The sequence below is a fragment of the Lonchura striata genome, chromosome 31 (assembly GCF_046129695.1).
Source record: "Lonchura striata isolate bLonStr1 chromosome 31, bLonStr1.mat, whole genome shotgun sequence".
Taxonomy (NCBI): domain Eukaryota; kingdom Metazoa; phylum Chordata; class Aves; order Passeriformes; family Estrildidae; genus Lonchura; species Lonchura striata.
This window is the reverse complement of record NC_134633.1, coordinates 1,058,886-1,083,032: the sequence shown is the minus strand read 5'-3', so window position 1 is coordinate 1,083,032 and position 24,147 is coordinate 1,058,886. Positions and strand designations below refer to the sequence as shown.

Below are 24,147 nucleotides of genomic sequence, written 5' to 3'. Positions count from 1 at the left end.
GAACTAGGCGAATGGGAACGGGGCTGGAGACTGGCGCTTACGGGACGAGGGTACGCGGCAGTCAAAAAAGAGGACAGAATCAGGTGGTGTCCACTCAGGTCAATCAAACCTGACCTTCAGAATGAAACTAATGAAAAACTGTGAGTTTCTGTTTGCAGGACATGCTCGTAGACCATCCCCGTGACACGTACACCCCTGTCCCAGAGGGAGATGATGGACCACCAAGCAGCCAGACAAAACCCAAGAGTCCCACACTGGTGAGACCCAGACATGCACAGTGTCTTTGTGTGATTTTGCTGTTGGGCTTTGTGGCTGGGGGGGCGAGCTGACCTAGGCCATTACCCTCATCAGCCATTCAGGTGGGTCATGCAACATCTTTCAAGTGACAAGGTGTTCAAAGAGGTCACCACAGCGAACACCCCATCCTCCATGTTCCACATAGCCGACCTATTTCCAGGACAACCAAAACTACGGCCCATTAACCCACATATCATACTCATGTACATATCTTACTGGTGCCCAGCGTCCAACCCAGGGAAAATGTACTGCGACTACCCAGGGTGGGGACATTGCAGATATTGGGGCTGCGAAACCATTGTTACAGATGCCAGACCATGGGGAGATGGGTGGCAACCGCAGGAGCCCAACAAATTTTTACAGTTCACCTGAGCACCCATTGGCTGTGGAGACCACAATGCACAACCTAGATATCGGGGATGTGTAAGTTATAACATGACCGTTCTACAGCCAGATCACCCTAGTTGGGCCGCGGGTAGAACGTGGACAGTGGTCCTCAGAGGACCGAGAAGGTGGGTGAATGTACGAATTATCAGGCTCCAACCACCAGCACCTCGACCAGTAGGACCCAATAAAGTTATCAAGAACGTGCTAAAAGGGAAAAACACAACCCACCCCAAAACCTTGCCCCCAAAGGTCACTGATACCCCAACTGGCCATGCGGATGCTCTCCAGATAGGCCGCACAGCTGAGTCAGACCCAAACCCAATCTTTCGCATGCTAGAAGCTACCTTTCTAACCCTGAACGAAACCAAACCAAACCAAACCTAACTAACTCCTGTTGGCTTTGCTATGATGTTAAACCCTCTTTCTATGAAGGCATTGCTTTAAATACCCCCTTCAGTTACTCCACAGCCAGTGCCCCCCACCAGTGCAGATGGGACACTCCCTGCAGAGGAATCACCCTGAGTCAAATCACAGGACAGGGCAGATGTTTTGGCAATGCAACTTTAGCAAAGCAGAAAGGCAATTTCTGCACTAAAGTTGTCAAGCCCAACAGAAAGATCAATAAGTGTGTGGTCCCATCCGCGTCTGGGATGTGGGTTTGCCAGCGACCCGGAGTAAGCCCTTGTGTGTCCCTTGCCAAATTTAATGACTCTATCGACTTCTGTGTCCAAGTTCTGATTATTCCTAGGGTCCTGTACCACTCGGACGAAGAAGTATACCACTTTTTTGAGGAACCCAACAGACTCCATAAAAGAGAAATAATCACAGGTATAACTATCACAATGCTGCTGGGCCTGGGAGCAGCTGGCACAGCCATGGGTGTCTCAGCCATCGCGACCCAACAGCACGGACTCTCTCAGCTGCAAATGACCATCGACGAAGACCTGCAGAGGATCGAGAAATCCATCTCCTATCTAGAGAAATCAGTCTCTTCGCTTTCAGAAGTAGTTTTACAGAATAGGCGAGGACTGGACCTCTTGTTCATGCAACAAGGAGGACTGTGTGCAGCCTTGAAAGAGGAATGCTGCTTTTATGCAGATCATACGGGAGTCATTAAAGACTCCATGGCAGAACTCCGAGATAGACTGGCTCAGAGAAAGAGAGACAAGGAAACCCAACAGAGCTGGTTTGAATTCTGGTTCAATCAATCACCTTGGCTTACCACTTTAATTTCCGCCCTGGTAGGTCCACTAGCAATACTGCTGCTAGCTGCTACCCTAGGACCATGCCTGCTGAACAAGCTGGTCTCGTTTGTTCAGGCCCATCTAGAACGGGTGAACATTCTATTCGTAGGCCAGCAATAAATGCTATAAACCAGAAACTGCGAGCACTGCCAGTCGCAGGAGCCTTCGAAACTCACCTTGCGAGAGTTACTCAGGTTTACCAAAGCCCTTTCCCTTACCAAGTTACAAGTTTGTACCTCACTCCAGTGCCTATATCTACGACTACTTCATTTTATTTATGAAGAAGAGTGGGGAGATGTAGTAGATAGGGACAGGTGAATGGAAGATTTCGGGATGTGACGGAAAGCAAGACCCTTCCCCCCTCACCCTGCAACATGTTATCTATTACCCCCAGAACATGTAACTACAACTAACCCAGTAGTTTTCCATTCCTCACTAACCCTAGAGACCCTACCAACCCCCCCGATGTAGCAAAGTCCCCCGAGACTATTTAAACCCATGAGATAAGATAATAAAGGCCATTTGACCGTCCACAACATTAGTGTCAGCGTGTGTTAGTGGCCCAAGTGGCCTGTGCGAGGCCAGGCTGCCGTGCCGTTCCTTGCAACCAGGTCGCCTTGCCTTCCCCTGAAGGCAACATCTCAGGAAGTCACTGGGAATCTCGTGTCTGTAAGAACCTCCAAAACACCAAAACTCAGCCCAAAAATCCTGCAAACTTCAAGACACAGATCAAAAACTCCACAAACATCACAACTCTGCAAAAACCTCCTCCAAAACATATTGGATTCAGCTGTCACATAAAACCAAAAAAACAATATGTAGCTCAGAAAGCTAAGAAACACCAAGATTCACCCCCTGAAAATCGTGGATCCCCCTCCACAGTCACCTGCTACATGTGGGGTGAGCAAACCTGGGGCTGGGGGGAGGCTGCAGACAGGGAGGGGTGAAACCTTCTGTTGCTTCCTCTTTCTGCTGCTCCTCCTCGTCCTGTGTCTCTACTCTTTCTCACACTCCTCTTCCTCCTGCTATTCCTCCTTCTCCCACACAATCCCACCTTCTCCTGCCACCTGAATCGTTCGACCATTCTGTTCCTCAAGCCTGCTTCTCCTTCCCTTCTCCTCCTGCCCCCAGGCCCAGCACCCACTGCCGGCTCCCTCTTCCCCCCACACCCACAGCATCCCAGCGCAGGGGCAGGGATGGAGCTGGGGCAGGTCGGGCTGGGGCAGCGCTGGGCTCTCGGCCGCTCCCGCCCGCACTCGGTCCCCACTGCAGCCGCTCCCGCCAGGACAGCGCGGGGGGGCCCGGCCTTGGCGCTGCCCCACTCCCACCTCCCCAAATTCCCCTCGCGGGGGCCATGGGGCTGAGGAGGGGGCGCAGGTGGGGTCCAGGTGGGGAACACGGGGAGCTGCGAGTCTGCCTGGCAACTGGTGAGTCATCAGCACCGTGAGCTCTGATTGGCTGAGCTCTGCCTGAGCGCGGGGGCTGCAGCACAGAGGGGACACCCTGCTCCAGGGGGGATGTCCCACAAACGGAGGAGCCCATGAAAGGAACAAGAGGATAGTGTCTTTACAAACAGATGCTCTGAATCTGCTCAGAGATAGGGCCAGTGACCATTATATAAGGAAGTGACAGGGGAAGCCATCAGTTTCAGAAAATGTTATCAGTTGATGACACAGACTGCTGCTCAGCCAAGGTCCTGCTCAAATAATGAACTTTCAGAAGAACGAAAAAGAATTAACAAAGCTGTGAATATCGTTTGTTATATAAAAGGGGGTGCATATGAAGGGGGTATGTAGTACCTGATTGGGAAGTCTGTAGCTCTCAGGTACTTCAGCCAATGGGGAAAGCAGAGGGAGATACGGCCAGAAGAATTAGGATGAAAAGGAGGCTGTGTCCTCCAACAATTGGAGAGATCCCATGGGGAATGTCCCATGGCCTCTCCCATTTTTAGAAATGAAATTACTTTTACAGGACTCCTCTGTCTTCTTTGTGGACAGAATTCTCTGCTGATGTCAATTTTTCCACACACCCTGGGGCTCATCCCGAATTCCTTCCACCATCTGGGGCAGTGGGCAGGGAGTGCAGCTGAAGGTGCCTCACCCACTTTGGCTGATCGGCTCCCTTGGCTGGCGGCAGCACCGGGGATTGATTGGGGACCCGGGAGTGACCAGGAGACAGATGAGTGACACATCAGGGGGGTCTGGGAAGAGTCAGCAGGGAGAGAGCACTGAAAATCTCATCAGTGAGTGCCCTGGGATCTTCAGGGAGTGAACATGGCAGGGCACCCATGGAGGGGAGAAAAGGGAAAGCCAGGGAGGGGTCCTGGCCAAAGGGATGATGATCCCAAAATGTCTCTGAAGGGTCCCTGTCCTGGGTTGTAAGATAAGCTTGTATTCTATTTGCCATCTGTTGAAGGCAAACCTGTTGAACAGGTTTTGCTATCTCTCCCAAAGACAATGTTTTGCCCCGTAGAGGCAATGGTTTGTTTATACACTATTGACTGACTCACTGCCGGGCTGGTAAATGTAACACCATCCTATTGTGAGGGGTCCCACCCAGAGGGGGAAGCCAAGCACTCTATTATTGTATAAAGGGGTAGCTTTTGGGGAGAGAGGCAGCTCGCTCTCTCTCTTCGCGGGATTCCCAGAGAAGCAGCTCTCTTCGGCGGCACTCGCAGCGAAGCAGCCGGAGCGCACTGAGGCGACAGCGGCAGAGCTCGGAGGCAACCCCGGCGCAGAGGAAGACCGGCCCCACTGCCACCAGATCTTCAGAGGAAAACTATACCCTTCTAAAGATCACCACTGCAGCTGCAATTCATCAACCACTGCAAGGGGAGCAATCATCCCAGCAGGACTGCTACTGGCACCCCGAATCCTCAGGTTCTGGACTTTTTCACTGGTTTTGTTTGTACCGATTGCATTTGCCTTTTTAAATTGTTGTCTAGTTTTCTCCTAGTAAAGAATTGTTACTCCCATTCCCATATCTTTGCCTGAGAGCCTTTTAATTTAAAGATCCTGGTAATTCAGAGGGAGGGGGGTTTGCCGTTCTCCATTGCACAGGAGGCTTTGCCCTCTTTCACAGACTCCTGTCTTGTCGAACCAAGACAGTCCCTTGGGAGAATGCTGAGGTAGTTTGCACATTCCCCCAGAGGTAATTAAGGACATGGACACCCAGGGGGGCAATGAGGGAAGTGGAGAAGGTAACACGTAAATTTTAAGGAATTTAGAGATTTTAGTGGTGCTAAGATTTTAGTTAGAAATAACCCTTACTAGAGTTAATTAAAATAAATGAGTAAGCCTTGATGAAGTTAGGAGTTAGTAGTTAACTAATAATTGATTGCTTTTCAGCACAATGTTTAATTAGCTGGGTTTATAATGAAGAATATAGACACTGACAAATAGCTTTTAGGAACATAAGAGAATTGTGGGCCTCCTCTGTTCTGAAACCAATTGAACACAAGGAGTGGGAATGGGAGTTCTACCAGGAGTTCATTTGTCATATTTGCATTGAAAAGGTAGAAAGGTCAGAAAGAGGAAGACTTCATTTACTTCCTCCTTTTAAGACCCCTCCCCATGAAAGGGACCACAGACCCATTTCAAGGGACAAACTACGCATGCTTAATAGCTTTTGGAGTAATTAGCATACGAAGCGGGGAATGGGATGTACCAAAATTATGAATATGTATTTGTATTTTGAGTATTCTATACTTGTATGGATAAAAAAACTCTCTAATCACCTGCAAGGTGCGGTGTGTATTTGGGAGCTATCCCGCACACTGCCCGGCGTCGAATAAACACACACTTTCTAACTTTAAACTGTTAGAGAGGTTTTTGTCCATCACAGTTCGATATCGGTACTAATTCAATATTCATATTTTTTCAATAAATCATTTGGCGACTGCGGCAGGACTCTGCTCTCTCTGGCTGTGGGGCCAATGGGGGCCCGGGACCCTTCTGGGCGCCCACCCAGAAATTTCTGGGAAGAGGATCCTACAATCTCACTGACTACCTGGGGAAAGACCAGAACCTGTTGGAGCTATGGACAAGAGGTATGTTTATATTTGGGGGAAGGTACCTTGTTATATAAGCAGTTCAAAAGACACGAGAGACATCTCGTATCCCAGGTTGTGTAGTCTGTGTCTCGTAGAGGAGACACCAGTACCAGAGGTTTAGCAGTCTGTGTCTCATAGAGGAGGCAGCAGTAGCAGAGGTTTTGTAGTCTGTGTCTCGTAGAGGAGACAGCGGCTGTAGTGTTGTGGATTTGGATTGGAGCAGGGGTGGCTCTGGTCTCAGTTTGTAATTTAAAAGGTGCACCTTAGAAATCCATAATTTGGGTGGCTAGTTTGAATTTTTGGGACTCGAAGGGTCCTGTTGTGACAATTTGGGTTGTGGCCCCGAGTGCTGTATGTGTGTATTGTAACTGGATCCCTGTTTGTTTGGTGAGTTTGTGATTTTGCGTGTTTAGGCTGTGGAAAACTATTTGAGCATTGTATTTTGTGTGGTTTGTAAGAGTTAGTGTTGTGAGCATTATAATTTGTGTGATTTGGCATGTGTTATTAATTTTTGTAAGTGTGTTTAGGAGCTTTATGAACTTGAAGTTGTAAGAGGTTTGTGAAATTATTTGCTTTGCAGAGGAATACTGACTTTTGGGAGAGCAGACTGATTTAAAATATTTGCATTGTGCTTAGATTGTGTGTATTTGTGAGAATTTGGGCAGCATGTGCTTTTGGCTGTGAAAGTTTTATTTGGCATGTTGTTGGATGAAAAAGCTTTGTGAGTTGAATTTGTTTGTCTTATAGCTAGAGGGTGAAGTGAAAAGCCTAAACTACTTTTGAGATAGTCCCGGTGATTAGGAGGTCATTTGTCTCCCGGGTAACCAGAGCAGAATTCAGGCTTTGTGACCTCAGGATACATTTTTGAACTGCCTGGAAAACGTTGCATTTTGTAACATTTTCGATCAAAGGGTGAGAGAAATTTGGTCAGCAATCCGAAAATTTTAGAACAGGCTAGAGTAGTGGTTCACACAGCTTTCAGTGCAGCGTGGAGTCGTGAAATTTCGGTCGAAACTAGACTGATAATTTGTAAAATTTCCATTTGTCCTTTGTTTACAGTGCAACAGGAGATACGCTTGGCTTTTAGCTGCAAAGTTGCTACAGTGTATGAAAGGCTGTGTGGAAAACCACAGACTGAGGTATTGTTTATTAAGATATATATAAAAGTTAGGAAACGGATTTGTGAGAAATCACAGACAGAGGATAGGAAACGGAGGGTGAAAAAATACAGACTGCTTACAGACTAAGGTATTGTTTAAGAAACGAGGATACGCAAATAGCCTGCGGACACAACATTTGCAAGATAAGGAAACCAAACACTTACACCTGGGGACTGACGATACAAGATAAAGATAACCACGATTACTCACAGACTGCTTACATAAACAAAAGGAAACTGCAAGCTTAAACAAAGGAGACCCCTCGAGAATTCATTAAAGAAACGGAATAAAAAGAAGGGCTGTTTGAACGAAACGGCACGGCAGAGAGGGAGCAGAGACTCCTCGGCTGTCCAGCGCTGTTTGCTCATATCCTACTTGCTGTAATTAATAAAATTCTAATTGGATTATGATCCGTTGTGGCGTAAATTTATAACAATTTCTGGTGCCGTGACTCGGATAAGGAACGGTGGCCTTTGGTCCTCCGGGGAGGCGCCTCGCGACATTTTGAGGCCACGTGACCAACAGCTTACCCTAACCTTACCGACGAACCTAAAGTCTAGGATAATGAGCAAAGGAGAGACTGGTAAAATCCCATAAAAATTCTGTGCACGGAAGTCCGGACGAAGACGCAGGATGCGTAAGTAGTGAAATTATTCGCAGCGCGAAATTGTTCGCGGCAAAATTGTTCACGGGTTTTCCGTTCGGGCGGGATTGGGTTTCCTGGAAGATAACGAATGAGAGGTTCGATATACTGAACCAAGCAAGTGTGGACTCTTAAGTACTGCGTTTTCCATCTTCCGCGAGGGACTGGGCCAGGAACAAAAGGAGCGAGTGCATGTGTGTGTGGGGATATTCCAGAAGATGGGGGCGAAGGGCAGCAAGCCTTCAACTCCCATGGGAAGGGTACCCACTGTACCTAAGAATACCCCTCTGGCATATATCTTAGATAATTAGAAATATTTCCCTGGAACCCTAGGAAAAGATAAGCAAGAAAATGATAGAATACTATACTAAGATATGGGGAGGGAAGAAGATTTAAAAAAAAAATATATATTTTGGCCAATCTATGGGTCAGAAAAAGATTGGGTGAGACAGCAGTTAAACCTCTGGGTAAATAATAAAAAAACTCCTTAACCTGGAGGAGAGAACAAAGGTGTTGTTTTTACTGTGAAAAGAAGGGACATATAAAGAAGAATTGCAGAGAAAGAATCAAGGATGAGGGAACATTGAAAATAGAATAGGGGAGTCAGGGGCTCTATATCTTAAGGAACCAAAGTCATCATAAGCCCTTGATAAAATTAAAAATAGGTCCCCATAAACAAGAGTTCACCTTTTAGTAGACACTGAGGCTGAGAAATCAACTATTAAACAGATACCTGAGGGATGTAAAGTTTCCCCTGAAAAAGTACAAGTAATTAGGGCAAAAGGGGAACCCTTTAAAGTAAGTAAAATCAAAAATGTGATATTTAAAACTGAAAATAAATTTAGAATGGGTGAATTCTTGCTCGTCCCTGAAGCAGAATTTAACCTGTTAGGACGAGACTTAATTATTAAATTGCAATTAGAAATTAAAAGTAAAAAATCAAAAATTGGCAGTGTCTGCTTATCCTTTGACCGAAGATGATCAAAAACAAATTAACCCCAATGTCTGGTACTCTCCGGACACAATTAGTAGACTGGAAATGCCACCCATTAAAATCCAAATTTCCGAACCTCACATACCTGTGAAGGTAAGGCAATATCCCATATCCTTAGAAGGAAGAAGAGCATTGAAGCCAGAAATTGATCGATTATTGGCACAAGAAATCTTAGAGCCCTGTATGTCACCTTTTAACACCCCCATTTTGCCTGTAAAGAAACCTAATGGGAAATATCGGCTCGTACATAATCTAAGGGAAATAAACAAAAGAACTATTACTCGGTTCCCTGTGGTAGCAAACCCATACACATTGCTAATCAAACTAGGACCCCATAACTCCTGGTATAGTGTAATTGATTTAAAGGATGCCTTTTGGGTCTGTCCACTGGCAAAAGAATGCCGTAATTATTTTGCCTTTAAATGGGAAGACATAGAGACGGGCCAGAGACAGCAATTAAGATAGACCGTGCTCCCCCAAGGTTTCACGGAATCCCGTAATCTATTTGGACAGGCCCAAGAAGAGCTCTTAACAGAATATCAAGTACAAACGGGGAATGTGCTGTTACAATATGTAGATGATCTGCTCATAGCGAGGAATAATAGAGAGAATGTAAGAAAAGAAACCATTTGACTCCTAAACTTTCTTGCACAAAAAGGACTACGAGTATCACAAGAAAAGTTACAATTTGCAGAAGAAAAAGTAAAATATCTGGGACATTATCTGTTTAACAGCCAGAAGATACTAAATCCAGAGCGTATTAAAAGAATTCTGGAATTACCTATGCCTGTCACTAAGAGGCAAATTCGGCAGGCATTAGGGCTATTTGGGTATTATAGGCAATGAATAGAAAACTACAGCTTTAAAGTTAAATTCCTATATGAACAACTGCTTAAAGACAAAATACCCAAGTAGACTCTTCAAAATCAAGAGCAGTTTTGCTAATTTCAAAAGGGAGCTAAATCAAGCACCAGTTTTAAGTCTCCCAGATTTAAAACGGCCATTCCATTTATTTGTTAACATACATGAAGGAAGAGCATTCGGGGTATTAACTCAGGAATGGGCCGGACAAAAGAAACCGGTGGCATACTTATCGAAGCTGTTAGATCCTGTGAGCACGGGTTGGATAAGTTGTTTACAGATCATTGTTGCTGCTGCCCTATTGCTTGAGGAAACAAATCGCATTACTTTTAATGGAGAAGTTGTCTTATATGTGCCTCATAACATCAGGGGAGTGTTACAACAAAAAGCAGAAAAATGGCTTACAGATAGCCAATTATTAAAGTATGAGAAAATACTTATAGAATCCCCTAAATTATCTTTAAAATCTACTGGAGCAGTAAACCCCGCTAAATTTTGACAGAAAACTTAAGTATAAAGTAGGAATACCATACACCATGGCATCCACAAAGTTCAGGAAAAGTTAAAAAAAAAAAAGAATGGAGAAATTAAAACTATTTTAACTAAATTAATTATAGAAACCAAATTATCATGGATTAAATGCCTACCCATGGCACTATTAATTCTCAGACCCAGACCCCGAGCAGATGTAGAAATATCAGCATTTGAAACAGTATATGGAATGTCCTACAGAATTGAAAGCCCACAAACAAATGTTTTAATTAGAAACCGTGTAATTAATGAATATGTTTCACAATTAGCAAAACATCGTAACCAGCTTTGGGAACGTGGACTGATTATACAACGACCCCCATTGGACTTAAAAATACACAACGTTAAACCTGGGGATTAGATATTGATTAAAGTGTGAAAAGAAGAAACCCTAAAGCCCAGTTGGGAGGGACCTTATCTTGTTTTGTTGACAACAGAAACAGCTGTCCGGACTGCTGAGCGTAGATAGACTCATGCCAGCCGCCTTTAAAGGCCCAGTAACGAGACCTCACTGGAAAGTAATCAGTACCCCAGGTGACACCAAGATAACCCTGAAAAGATAACATAATGATAAAGATGTTATTTGATTTTTTGCTGCATTACCTTTTGGTGTAAAGTGTATATTGCTGTTTATATATGCTATAATTATTTATTTTTTTATCTATTATATATAGAAGCATACAAAGTGTGTTAAAGGAAATTGCTAGACATATGTAGCCACACCACAGTGAATATAGAAGGTATGCTGATGTAAATAATATATACGTACTCTAAATATACAAATTTGTGATAATGATATAAACTGTAATTGTTATCCATTTGCTTGTTTTAAGTATAAGGTATGCCAAGATAAACGGTAAACACACTGTGAAGGTAGATACCTTCAATATCATTGTTACCATTCCAACGAACCAGTCCCCTTTTGTGGTTGAAATTTTGGCTATAAAGTGTAGAGGGGAAGTACTGTGTCTTGCTTTGCCCCATTAGTTCAAGCTGCGAAGTGGGAAGCCTATATAAAGAGGCAGAAATCCCAAAACAGCTGTTCTCCTGAAGAATTCCCTTGCTGCCGAGAAGATGATACCCCCCGTGACTCGACGCAACCGAGTCGACGGGCAAGGCAGAAGAGGAACAAACTGTGGAGAAAAGAACCAGAACAATGGGACGCAGAGGCAACAACGGCCAAACTTCCCCAGGATTAGTAAAAATATACTTAAATTGGCAAAATTGACAGACACCCTTTTTCCTAGTATACCGTTAGTCTTAATAATAACCCAGGCAAAAGGGGGAAATCCTCATGAACCATTTAAATGGGAATTAATATCTTGGGAAGGAACGAATACAATAGCCACTTTTAGCAACACAGGTCCACCTGAATTCATAGTAAAACTTTGTGATTTAATACCAATACATTGTGAAAAAGGACCTCCATTTTACATATGCCCGGCCTCTGGACCGTCTTACTGTAATTATCCCAGACATTATTATTAAATCAACGTAAAAAAGATCGTGAGACGGGCAGGTCATGGTATGAAAATTGGTTTAATGTTTCACCTTAGCTAACCACTTTGTTATCTGCCTTAGCAGGACCACTAATTATATTGATTCTAAGACTTATATTTGGGCCTTATATATTACGCTGTATTTTACACGATGTTAAACAACGATTTGACATAGCTAAACTACTTATTTTAACTACGAGGTCGAGGGAAAAATATAAAAGTGCATGTATTAATGAGGATGAAGATTGTTGTGAATGTGTTGTACCACGTGGGGGCTACGCCTATTGTAATTGTGAAATATTACCTTGTGAGTGCTATGATAAATGTTGGGATTGTGGAAAAAGGTTTATTTACAATGCCAAGAGTGAAAGCAGCGTCTAATAAACAATAATGGGATAAAAAAAAAAGAAAATGGAGGAATTTGTGGAAAACCACAGACTGAGGTATTGTTTATTAAGATATATATATAAAAGTTGGGAAACGGATTTGTGAGAAATCACAGACAGAGGATAGGAAACGGAGGGTGAAAAAATACAGACTGCTTACAGACTAAGGTATTGTTTAAGAAACGAGGATACGCAAATAGCCTGCGGACACAACATTTGCAAGATAAGGAAACCAAACACTTACACCTGGGGACTGACGATACAAGATAAAGATAACCACGATTACTCACAGACTGCTTACATAAACAAAAGGAAACTGCAAGCTTAAACAAAGGAGACCCCTCGAGAATTCATTAAAGAAACGGAATAAAAAGAAGGGCTGTTTGAACGGAGCAGAGACTCCTCGGCTGTCCAGCGCTGTTTGCTCATATCCTACTTGCTATAATTAATAAAATTCTAATCGGATTATGATCCGTTGTGGCATAAATTTATAACAGCTGCTTACAGTTTTAAATGAATTTTAACAGTAATATACCCGGAGCAAAACATAACAGAGGATTTGATTTAAAGATTAATAACCTGCAATTTAAGTTTGATTTTTTTTTCCTTTTTCTTTTGTATAACAAGCTTTTCCTTAACAGTTGCTGCTCTGAACCTTGTTTTCGAAGGAACACTAATCTTTTTCTGAGAAAAGGTGAAAATTAACTAACAAATTGTTTTATCCCTTTTGTTTGCTAGCATAGCTATATGACCAGGACCGGGAGAAGCAGGAACAGAGAGTCTGGTTCAGGAGTATTCCCCTGCCCAAATAAAGATTGCTGCTGTAATCCGTGGATTGTGTTTCAGTGTGCAGTCTGTCAGGATTCATGGGTCCGAAAAGGGTACAGGTGGCTAATGCCTAAGACTGGAATTTGTGCTTTTTGCTGTACAAAAGAACAAGAGGCTACCCAGAAAGTTATATGAGTTTTGTTGGTGACTGGTCAAGAGGTTCCTGGTAGCAGTAAAATATTTGAATTGCTGGAAAACGGAGTTTCAGGAACTTTGAAGAAACCAGTGGAAATACTTAAGAGTTGAGTGTGGCCAGCATATTTTTGTACCAGAATACCAGGTAAAGCTTAGAAACTGGGATAAGATCAAAAGACGTTTTGGAAAGAAAAACCCTGAACAGAGGGGCAAATGAGAGCAAAGAGATTCCCAGAGGAACCCCTTTAGGATGTATCTTAACACACTGGAAAGCACTGGTGGGCTATGGGGGTAGTGAAACTAAAAGGGAACTTGTTACATTTTCTACGCAGTGGTGGCCACTCTATAGACTTGATGGGGGGTTGAAATGGCCAGCAAATGGTACTTTAGACTATGAGTATTACAGTTAATGCTTTTCTTTAGGCGTGAACAAAGGTGGCAAGAAGTAACTTATGCTGATATGTTTCTCAGTCTTCGAAATCACCCCGAGTGGCAAAGGGATTGTGGGATTAGGCCACCGTCTGATCCACTGGCACTGGCTCTTGGAAAGGATAATAAAGCTAACAAGGAAAAGCTCAAACGGTGTTGCAGCACATGTTCAATAAATCAAAGATGCTCACACCCAAGTAAAGTGTATCCAACAGAGATCTTAGAACAAGAGACAGTAGAGGCACTTTTACCACCGCCTAGAAACCAGGAAGGGAGGAGGGTAGAGGAGAGGGTGGGGGAACAAGTAAAATCAGAACCCTCACCAACTTCAGCCTCCCCTAGCCTATCCTCTGGTTCATCTGTCCTGGAAAAAACAGTAATTAAAGCAGGAGTTTCCCCACCAACTCCTAGATCAGGGGAACCCTCGAGGTTTTATCCACCATTGCCCAGTAGTGATAGTGAATGGGATGAATCTGAACCAAGTCCCAAGCCTTCCCCACAAAGTCCAATAGTGTCAAGGACCAGAAGGCAAACCAGAATGAACTCACCCCCACAAACAACTAGAAAGCAAACTAGAGGAGTCATACAAGCACCCTTAAGGCAAGCTATAGCCTCTGGTGGGGAGCCAAGGATAATTAAGGTCCCCTTTTCTCAATGGATTTAGAGGATTGGGAAAAGACTGCTAAGGGTTATCGAAATGACCCGATAGGTGTTGCCAAAAGGTTAAAGTTTATGGTTAAGCAGCATTTACCTGATTGGGCAGACATGCAGTTACTACTTGATGCTTTAACAGAAACAGAGAAGCAGTTGGTTTTAAAGGTAGCCAAGGACTTAGCTGAAGATGCTTGTGTATCAGCACAAGAGGATATTAAAGATGTATTTCCTCTTCAGGACTCGATGTGGGATCCTAACGAACCTGATGAATTAGCACAGCTTAAGGGATATCAAGACTTTATAGTGAAAGGGCTTGAATGAGCAATTCCTAAGACCATAAATTGGTCAGCTTTATATGCTGTTAAACAAGGTCCCTCTCAAACACCCTCTGATTTTTTAGATCACCTATGGGACGCAATGTGGCGATATACCACCCTGGACCCTGGATCGGAGGAAGGAATACAACAACTAATAAATTTGTTTTTAGGACAATCCACAGGAGATATCAGGTGGAAACTTCAGAAGATCCGGGGCCCAAATAGCCGAGACTTGGAGACTCTATTGGATGAAGCATGGAGAGTCCTTAGTAACCAGGAGGAAGGATATAAACAAGGGATGAAGAAATTAGTAGCAGTAGTAAGGGAGGAAGGAAAGGAGAAATGTGAGCAAGACCCGCCAAGACAAGGACCACCCCGACTGGGAAAAGATCAATGTGCATTTTGCAGGAGATTTGGACACTGGAAGAACCAGTGCCCAGAACGAAGAAGGGGTGATGAACAGAGAAAAAGCGATCGAGGGGGAGGAAGGGTGGTGGCTCATGTGAAGGAGGACTGAGGAGGACCGGAGGGCCTTGCCCTAGGGAACCCTCTGGTTATAGTCAAACTAGGGAATAAAGAAAAGGAAGTGGAATTTTTAGTAGACACAGGGGCAACATTTTCAGTGTTAAATAAGGCCCTAATACCTTTAACAAATGATTATGTTATGGTAAAGGGGGCTACTGGCCAATCTGAAAGAGCATATTTTTGCAAACCATTAAAATATAAATTGGGAAAGCAATGGGGAATTCACCGGTTTTTATATATGCCTAATGCTCCATGTGCACTTTTGGGCAGGGATCTGCTAGAGCAGCTGGATGCAAAAATAATATTTAAAAATGGAGAAATTAGCTTGGAGGTAAAGGACCAACAATACGTAGAGTTGTTGAGCCTAATGTTAATAACCAAAGAACGTGAGACTATAAGTGAAGAAGAGAAAAAATTCAAGAAAATAATGGATCAAGTATTCCCTGGGGTATGGGCTTCTAATATACCAGGGAGAGCAAAGAATGCATTACCTATACAAATCAAGCTTAAGGAAGGAGAACGAGCAGTGAGGGTTAAACAATACCCCCTAAAGAAAGAAAATAGGGAAGAGATCAGCCCATTATAGAGAATTTTTTGCAAATAGGACTGCTAAAAGAGTGTCCATCTGATTTTAATGCCCCCATTTTGCCAATAAAGAAACCTGATGGGTCATACAGGTTAGTACAAGATTTAAGGGCTGTTAACAGAGTAACTGAAGATTTGTATCCAGTAGTCGCTAACCCTTATACCTTGTTAACTTGTTTAACACCTGAACTAACATGGTTTACAATTTTAGATTTAAAGGATGCTTTCTTTTGCCTCCCGCTCCATGAAGCCAGCCAGAAAATTTTCGCATTTGAATGGGAGAACCCCAAAACTGTTCGGAGGAACCAGCTCACATGGTGTGTATTACCACAGGGATACAAGAACTCTCCTACTATATTTGGAGAACAGCTTGCCAAAGACTTAGAATCTTGGAAACCTCCAGCAGGAGAAGGACAGTTGCTTCAGTACGTGGATGATCCCCTGATAGCCACCCAGACCCAGGAAACATGCGTGGAGTGGACGGTAAGCCTCCTAAACTTTTTGGGCCTGCAGGGGTATCGAGTGTCCCAGAAGAAAGCCCAGATGGTGAGGCAAACAGTCATTTACCTGGGTTATGAAGTGAGTGCTGGACAAAGGACCTTGGGCCAGGATTGCAAAGAAGCAATATGTCAGACCCCGAGACCTCAGACAGTGAAAGAACTGAGAACCTTTTTAGGCAGGACGGGGTGGTGCAGACTATGGATTTATAACTGTGGGTTACTTGTTAAACCTCTGTATGCCCTGATCACAGAAGAGAGCAGAGATCTCCAGTGGACAAAAGAAGCAACCCAAGCCTTTGACCAACTAAAGAAGGCCCTCATGTCAGCTTCAGCCTTAGGACTTCCAGACGTGAGTGAACCATTTTTCCTGTTTTCCCACGAAAAACAAGGGATCACCTTGGGAATACTAGCACAGAACTTAGGCCCGTACCAGAGAGCAGTGGCTTACCTCTCCAAACAGCTGGATACGGCAGCTAAGGGATGGCCAGGGTGTCTCAGAGCTGTTGCAGCAGTGGCAGTGAACATCCAAGAAGCACGCAAATTCACCCTAGGTCAGAAGATGACTGTGCTAGTATCCCACACAATGTCTGCAGTCCTTGAGGCAAAAGGGGGGCATTGGCTCTCTCCACAGAGGTTTCTGAAGTACCAAGCTGTACTAGTAGAACAGGATGATGTTGCAATTGTGGTAACTAACATTGTGAATCTAGCTTCCTTTCTCAGCGGGGGTATGGGAGAACCAGTGATCCATGACTGTCTGGAGACCATTGAGGCCACCTACTCCAGCCACCCGGATCTGAAGGACATCCCACTCAAAGGTGCTGAGACCTGGTTTACTGATGGAAGCAGCTATGTCATCAGTGGAAAAGGCATGCTGGGTATGCGGTTACCACAAGCAGAGAGGTCATAGAGTCTGGACCTTTATCAGCAAACACCTCTGCACAGAAGGCTGAAATAATCACCTTAACTTGAGCCTTAGAGTTAGTAAAAGGAAGAGAGATTAACATTTACACGGACTCAAGGTATGCATTCGGGGTGGTTCATGCACATGGAGCCATTTGGAAAGAGAGAGGACTGTTGAATTTGCAAGGGAAGAATATTAAGCATGCACAAGAGATCCTGACACTATTAGATGCAGTGCAACTGCCTGAGAAGGTAGCCATCATGCACATTAAGGCACACCAAAGAGTGAGCTCTGAATTGGAAGAAGGGAACATGCTGGCGGACAGAGAGGCAAAAGACGAAGCCAAAGGTGAGGTATTCGAGGAGATAGTAGAGGCAACATTGATCCTAGATGGAAAGATTTCTATTGAAGGTAAGCCAGTGTACAATAAAAAGGATGAGAAACTTATTAAGGCAAAAAAAGCAAATTATAATCAAGAAGGATAGGCTGTAACAGAGGAAGGGAGACTTGTAGTGCCCTCCTATTTGTTGTGGTCATTAGTGCAAAAAGAGCATGAAAAAACACACTGAAGAATAGATGCTCTGTATAACCATCTGAAAGGAAAAATTATAGCTAGGAAATTACAGGGCACAATAATACAAGTAACTCATCAGTGTAGTCTTTGTCTCCGAACTAATCCTAAAAACATCCCAAGGCCTAAAGTTGGACAAATTGGGAAAGGTTTTGGACCTGGGCAGCAGTGGCAAATCGATTTCAAATAATTACCCAGGAAGGGGGGATATCGTTATCTCCTGGTATTGACTGATACCTTTTCAGGTTGGCCAGAAGCCTTTTCTACTAGGACTGCTAAAGCACGAGAGGTAACCAAAGCACTGTTGCAAGAAATAATACCGAGGTTTGGAGTTCCAGCCACCATATCCTCAGATAGAGGGCCGCATTTTATCTCCAAAATTGTGCAACAAATTAGCCATCACCTGGGGATAGATTGGGAGCTGCATACCCCATATCATCCTCAATCGAGTGGCCAAGTGGAAAAGATGAATCATTTGATTAAACAACAGATTGTAAGGTTGGGACAAGAGGCAAACCTACCTTGGCCCCAAGCTCTCCCATTAGCCTTATTGTGAATTCGGACAAAACCAAGAACAAAAGAAAAGTTGAGTCCCTTTGAAATATTATATGGGAGACCATATGCAGTTCAAGAAGGAATCACACCAACACAAGTAGGAAACCCTACATAGATATATGGTAGCCTTGAACAAACAATTAAGGGAAATTGAAAAATATGTGGCTGGAGCTCAAACCAGAGAATTAGATGGACCAGTACATGATGTACAACCTGGGGATTATGTATATGTTAAGTCTTTTGCAGAAGAAAGCCTGGAACCACAGTGGGAAGGACCCTACCAGGTGCTCCTCACTACCTTTACTGCAATCAAGATCAAAGAACAGAAGGCCTGGATCCATCACTCCCGAGTGAAGAAAGTCCCTGAGGGAGTCTGGAAAGTGACACCAGGTGACAACGAGCTGAGGTTGAAGCTCACCCGCAACAACGAATAAATGGACCTATAGAAATTATGGACATGATGGAGAAGGTCGTAAATATTATAACTATTGCCATGGTTATAACAGGAGCCAATACAATACCACACAAGTACAACATAACTGGAATATACCAGTGTCAAGGAAGGGCCTATGATCCCCACTCTCGTAGGGCCCTTAATGAGATTATAAAGGTTACAAATGCACATTTGTGGGAAGGGAGAAATGTTTGGGGATGTAACTATGCATTTATACAGGATGGGTTCCATGAGGCTTACCAACCATCCATGAAACTCATTCGGATTAGCCCTGAATGCTGTGACAAATGTTTGAGTAAATGTCCTGAATTTAGACTAAAACTAGAGGGATGTGCAATAAGAGGGTATGATCTTGATTTTAATATCGCTCAAGTGTGTGTTGAATATCATAGGAACAGGACTAGAACTACCCCTCTAACACAAAAGAAAGCTGTTACTACCCCACAGCCACTTATCCCAGAAGTAGAAGAGCAGCCTATAGTTCCTACAATTACTAAGATTGGGCTGGACACTATTAAGAAAACAGGAATCCAAAGACTGCTGGTCAATCCAGAATGGTCTCTGAAGCGAGTAGAAATGGGAATACAGGTAAATGCTTCAGATGTCCAGCCAGAGTGTGCCCCATTTCTCAGAAATTCTTTTGCGGACTGGGCCACTTGGCTTCAAAAACGAATGCCCTCCAACTTTAAGAGTAAAAGGGATCTCACTGGGCTGCTAGGGACTGGACTAGGAGTGCTAAATATATAGTTTCAGAAATATTAATTAATAAATTAACAACAGTAGGGAACAACTTGGTTAAATTACAGCAACCTTTACAATCTTCCCTACTAGCACTGGGTGACAACCATTGGAAGTTACCTGAAGTATTACCAGAATGAGAGAACAGCAAAGAGCAAGACCATGAATTAATAATTAATGCATTAGGCATAGCTAGCGAAAATGTTTCACTCGCTCTTGGGTGTACTCAAGCACAACTATGGATGCAGTCAGTAGCTGCTGCAGTGATCAGGGAAGGCGGGGAGAGAATATTCCCTGCTGAACTCTGTAAAATTGTTTGGGATAGTGCATCTGATATAGAAAGGGAACTGCAAGCTTGGTGGACTTTGGTCAAGTTCACTTATAACCCTATGACAAGTAAAGTAACAGCCTTTGTCTTAACAATACATAATGCATCAGTGAGTTTAATTCATCCTATAGTGCCCCTATGATCCCATGAATCCCATGGGGGGACTGTGTTATATCCTTCTGAACATAGAACATGGGCACGAGAAATTAGAGCAGAGTGGCAAACCATCAACCTAGAGCCCTGTTCTATGAGAAGGCAACTGGGGTGCATATGTGAGGGGACATTAGAAAGTAATAAAGACACATTTGGATACAGACCAAAGCATTTGACACTTTGAAACGCATCCAGGCAACCAAACAACTCTGCTTGTATATATAGGACAAGGTTGTGTCTGTCTCAGAACAGCATGCCCCAATAATGATAGACAATCTAAGCATGAATGAGACTCAGTTCAATCTATGTGTCTGTAACTTTGTCAAAATTGAGGGATGTGACTTTTCCTATCAGGCACCTGTAGTATCACACCAGTATATAAAAGGCAGTTTAATTACTGTACAAGAAATAGTGCCTGTGCCCATAGGAATGAATTTGACTTTATTTGCTCAATTGTTAAAACATCAGGAACTGAGAGAAATTTTAAAAGAGATTAGAGACGCAGGGAAAAAGACTTTAATTACTATACACCATGACACAGACACCATCAAAGGAGTTTTTAAGCAATTTGAGGAACACTTGTCTCATCATTGGTGGGATGTGCTTTTTGGATGGTCACCAACAGCGACCAGCATACTTAATACTTTAATTTATCCTATTATTGTGTTGCTTATTTTAGTCAGTATAAGCTTAATTTTGTCTGTTGTAATACTTGTTTAGAATTGGAAAATGATAAGACGAATGACAACCCTAACTTCACATCAAAAGCATATGGTTTAGTTTTGAAAGAAACTAGACACATGTCTTAGGCAGATGAAGAAAAGTCTATATATTGAGTAAAAGAATTTACTCATTCCAAAGAAGAAGTGGGGAATGAAACGTAAATTTTAAGAAATTTAGAGATTTTAGTGGTGCTAAGATTTTAGTTAGAAATAACCCTTACTAGAGTTAATTAAAAAAATAATAATAAATTAGTAAGCCTAGATGAAGTAAGGAGTTAGTAGTTAAATAATAATTGATTGCTTGTCAGCACAATGTTTAATTAGCTGGGTTTATAATGAAGAATATGGAAACTGACAAATAGCTTTTAGGAACATAAGACAATTGTGAGCTTCCTCTGTTCTGAAACCAATTGAAGACAAGGAATGGGAGCTCTACCAAGAGTTCATTTGTCATATTTGCATTGAAAAGGTAGAAAGGTCAGAAGGAGGAAGACTTAATTTACTTCCTCATTTTGGGACCCCCTCCCCATGAAAGGGACCACAGACCCATTTCAAGGAACAAACTACGCATGCTTAATAGCTTTTGGAGTGATTAGCATATGAAGCGGGGAATGGGATGTACCAAAATTATGAGTATGTATTTGTATTTTGTGTACTCAATACTTGTATGAATAAAAAGACGCTGTAATCACCTGCAAGGTGCGGTGTGTATTATGGAGCGATCCTGCACGATGCCCGGCGTTGAATAAACACACGTTCCAACTTTAAACTGTTAGAGAAGTTTTTGTCCGTCACAGTTTGATATCAGTACTAGATCAATATCCATATTTTTTCAATAAATCAGGCAGGGGTTCAGAAACTCCTTTGTACAGAGCCCCAAGAGACACTGTTGCTGATCTCTGTCCATGGAAAAGAGTTTTCAATCTTACAGGATGAATTAGAAGCTCTGAGTGTTTGATATAAGTAATAAATTAAGTGTGGCACGGGTGCAGAAGTAAAATTTTAGGATTCTAGATTAGGGGTCCAAAGGGGACAAGGTGGAGGAAATTGGGTGTGCCTTGTCCTTTTTCTCCTTCTTCATGCCCTCCACATTTCACTGTAGTGTTGGCATTTTTCTATTGGTTTGGGCTGGGCACACACTGTTCAACGTAGGTGACAGATATTGGCACATTATTGTAAATATAGCACAGGTAGTTTCTGGTATTTAATGTTTGTAACATCCCACTGAGGGCAGAGCCCCACACACTGCCTTGCAGGACAGAGCTGCGGCAGGGCAGCAGAACATGTTAGAAATAAACAGAATAAACAACCTTGAAACCAGCACAGACGAATTATGGCTTCTTCTTTGCCAACCGGGCTGACAGAGACTTCCTACAATCTCAGAATCATCAATACCACAGATAATGACAAATGCTGTAGAGGGTGTATCAGAGCACTGGGGCTTTTCCTAAAACAAGTTCAGGGAAATCAGCTGGAAATCAAGTATTTGATGACGGAATTAGAAAAAAGTGGTCAATTGATGCAGCCCCAGCTTGAGGGAGTGCCCAAATATGGGGAAAAGATGAAGGGCCACCAGAACAAATCCTACAGTACCGTGGACCTGGCAACCCCAACAAATTTGTTAAAAATGCATATTTTATGGCTTTATGCAGATAGTTACTATATGTCTTATGTTATATTGATTAGTTGCGTTGTGTTAACATTTTAATAGTATGGTAAATGTAGCTTTATAGATAAAATGAAGCTATAGTAGTTAAAAGAGAAACTATGCATTGGGGGGACAGATTAAGGAATGAGATACTCGCTCAAGAAACACCTAAATTTTCCAGAGAAGAGGAAGTTATGGTTTTCTTATTAGAAGAAGCTAATTGTGTATTGTTTTAAAGGTGATTACATAGCTCACGAGGTATGCTCACCTTGGCTTAAGTGCCCGAGCATCTGGACCTCAGTAATTCTTTGCTTTTTATTTTCTTGTAATTGTCCTAACTCTAAATTTTTATTACTCTAATTGTGTAACTATTTTTTGCACTATTCTACTATTATTAAACTTTTAAAATTTTAGAAACCAAGTGATTGGCGTTGTTCACAAATTCCTATCAGGAAGCAGAGAACCCATTTATCATTTCAATGGCATCATTAGATTACAAGCTGTCCTCCAAATAAGAACCAACCAGACACCTCCAGCTCCAGACCTTCCTGCTGACCAAGCCACTGAAATGAGGAACACAACATTTCATCAGGGGATGGGATCAGGTTATCTGTTAGCAGAAAAGAGAGCAGTTTGTGGAAAACTAAATTACTCCAACTGATGTTGGCAAAGAGTTGACCAAGGAAAAGTGGAGAAAAAGATAATAAAGGAAATAGGAGAGCAGTTTATGTATTGGTCCAAACATGGAAAGGATGGAAATGGGACACGGTTCCCTGGCTCGCCAGCAGACCAGGGGTTAAAGGAATGCTGCTTCTCCTCTTCTGTGCTGCAGCAACTCTCATCTTTTTACCATGCTCCACACCTTGGCAGTGCAGCTCATCCAGCAGCTGAGCCAGGGCATGCAGGTGGCAGACAGACCTCCTGATCCACAAACGGCTACAAAAGGATAGGGAATGAGGGCACCGAGAATAATCCCAAAACCAAGAGGACCCGGGAAGGACAAAACAGAGTCAAGGAGTGAATCTGCCTGGAGATAGGGCCAGGCACTCATAGATAAGGAAGCAAGGCGAGAAACAATCAGTTCCAATAAATGTTCCAAATTGACCCAGACAGCTGCTCAAAGTCCCGCAACATTCCCGAACTTCGAGGAGAAGCACAAAGACTTAACAGAGCCATGAATATCGGCTGTTCTACAAAAGGAGGGTGCACATTAACGAGGACAGGCAGCAGGCGCATCGGGAAGTCGGAACCTTCCAAGGAACTCAGCCGGTGGGCAAAGGCAGAGGGAGATGCGGCCGGGAAAATGAGGATAAAAAGGAGGCTGCGGACTACAAGCACGGCAGAGAGCGCACGGCAAATGCCCCACGGCCTCTGCCCCTGCTCGGCAATAAAGTCACTTTGACAGGACTCCTCGCTCTCCTCCGGGCACACGAACCTCCGGCGACGGGAATTTCCCCGCCCGCTCCCGGCCGCGGGGAAGCCCCTCTGTCCTACCCACAGCAGCCGGGCCGAGCCAGCGCTGCTCCGGCAGCGGCTCCTGCCCAGCCCCGGCGGGAAGGAGACCGCGGGCAGCCGCTCCCGCAGCGCCCTCGGCCCGGGGCCGGCACGGGCCGGACACGGCACCGGCGAGCCGCCGGAGCCCCCTGCCGCCCCCTCCGCCCGCAGCCAGCCCCGAGCCCCGCAGAGCCCAGCGCGGCTCCCACCTGCGCCGGGGCCGCCTCCGAGCTCCGCCGCCGCCGCCTCACCGCGCTCCGGCCGCTGCCGCCGCTGCCGGGCCCGCACAGCCGCTCGGCCAATGGCGCCGCTGGGCGGCCACGGCCGCCCTCAGCCCGCCGCCGGGGCCGCGCCGCGCCCCGCTCCCACCAATCAGCGCACCGCAACCGCGACTGACGGCACCGGCGGCCAATAGCAGCGAGCTCGGGGCGGGCTCTGCGCACGGCCCCGACTCGCCCCGCGCTCTCGGCGCCCCCGGGCTGCGTGAGGGGAAATCCGGAGATGAGGAACAGCCCCGGCACGGGCCCGGGCCCGAGCCGGGATTGAGCTGCCCACAC

The 24,147-nt window shown here is 44.2% G+C and overlaps 1 protein-coding gene across 1 annotated transcript in view; it reads right to left on the bottom strand.

Moving 5' to 3' along the window:
- LOC110480643 (uncharacterized) overlaps positions 1-23,891 on the bottom strand; it is a 31,004-nt gene extending 7,113 nt beyond the window's left edge. The window contains 1 exon segment of the mRNA XM_077789143.1: positions 23,800-23,891. The gene's annotated coding sequence lies outside the window, so the exon portion shown is untranslated.
- Between the last annotated feature and the right edge of the window lie 256 nt (positions 23,892-24,147).